Source organism: Suricata suricatta, chromosome 16, assembly GCF_006229205.1.
Source record: "Suricata suricatta isolate VVHF042 chromosome 16, meerkat_22Aug2017_6uvM2_HiC, whole genome shotgun sequence".
Classification (NCBI taxonomy): Eukaryota; Metazoa; Chordata; class Mammalia; order Carnivora; family Herpestidae; genus Suricata; species Suricata suricatta.
The window spans coordinates 2,802,078-2,803,564 of record NC_043715.1 but is presented as its reverse complement, the minus strand read 5'-3'; the positions used below and the strand labels follow the sequence as shown (position 1 = coordinate 2,803,564).

At 52.9% G+C, this 1,487-nt stretch overlaps 1 protein-coding gene across 1 annotated transcript in view; it reads right to left on the bottom strand.

The window, feature by feature from the left end:
* Positions 1-1,487, bottom strand: part of LOC115280938 (interferon regulatory factor 8-like) — a 6,248-nt gene that overhangs the window by 3,075 nt on the left and 1,686 nt on the right. The window lies entirely within an intron of this gene.

Sequence of the window (1,487 nt, the reverse complement as noted above, 5' to 3'; positions counted from 1 at the left end):
CCCTCCCCTGCTCGCGCTCTGTCTCTGTCTCAAAAATAAACAAACAGGGGCGCCTGGGTGGCTCAGTCGGTTAAGCCTCCAGCTTCGGCTCAGGTCAGATCTCACGTTCGTGGGTTCAAGCCCCGCGTCAGGCTCTGTGCTGACAGCTCAGAGCCTGGAGCCTGCTTCCGGTTCTGTGTCTCCTTCTCTCTGCCCCTCCCCCTCTCATGCTCTGTCTCTCTCTGTATCAAAAATAAATAAAACATTAAAAAAAATTAAAAAAATAAGCAAACATTAAAAAACAATGAAAAAGAAAAGAAAATGCTGTTAGGACCCCAGAGACGAACTGACTTTTGAGACGAGTGGCTTCAGTCAAGTGGCCCCGCCCGGGACACAGGCTCATGAGGCACTAACACCCTTCACTCTTCATTCTCCAGAAACATTTACACAAATTAAGATATTCCAACTATCACTTTTTTTAATTTTTGAAGTTTTTTTTTGAGAGACAGAGACCGACCATGAGCAGAGGGAAGGGAAGAGAGAGGGAGACACAGAACCCGAAGCAGGCTCCAGGCTCCGAGCTGTCAGCCCAGAGCCCGACGCGGGGCTTGAACTCAGAACCATGAGATCATGACCTGAGCCCAAGTCAGATGCTCAACCGGCTGAGCCCCCAGGGACCCCTCAACTGCCACTTTCTGAACGGCTGGCCCTTGGAAGCACCAACCTTTGTAAAATCCACGCGGGATGGAAAATGGTGGTGGGAAAAGCGCCAGCCCCCTGTGGTAAGAGTCCACAGGGTCTGCTGGGCCTGGGGTCCTAGGGGAGACCTCCTGGAGGGGCCCTCTGGGCAGGCTCCCCTGTGTGCTCCTGGGGACACGCTCTCTCCGTGAAGAAGCCATTGTGGGAACCAGGAAGAGGTCCTTAGGGGAGTGAGTCAGACTCTCTTCAAGAGAAAGTTTTGCAACTCGACTACTCAGAAATATTTAGAAATTCTTCCTAAAGGATGATCTATAACTAATGACTGAGGGAGGGAGGGGGTGGCTTCTCAGTGGAAAGTCGGGCTGTTTTTCGTAAAAGTGGGGGGGAGCCGTGAGCGTGTTGGCCCCCTCACAATCTCTGTCTTCCTCTTGGGCACGTGTGCGCGCCCTGAAGGTTCTCTCTCGTGCGGCGAAACTCATCTGACCACCATTTTCCACACTTACTTGATCTGAGGTTGTGCTTGCAATGGGTCGATGGAGAAGCAGTGCTTAATCCAGCGAGAGCATGGGGGCGCTACCCCTCACGCTTACTACCTTCAGACTTACATTTTATTTTGCTCTTGGATTTTTGTGGGTCAGAGTTCGGACAGGGCACCAGGGTGCAGGCTTCTTTGTGTTCTGTGAAGTCAGGGGTGTCAGCTGGGAAGACTCGAATGGCAGAGGGTGACTTGGGTGTCCGGGGATGGGGGGATGGAATCATCCCCAGGCCTTTACATCCACACGTCTGGTGCCCGTGGCTGGGCGGCTGGG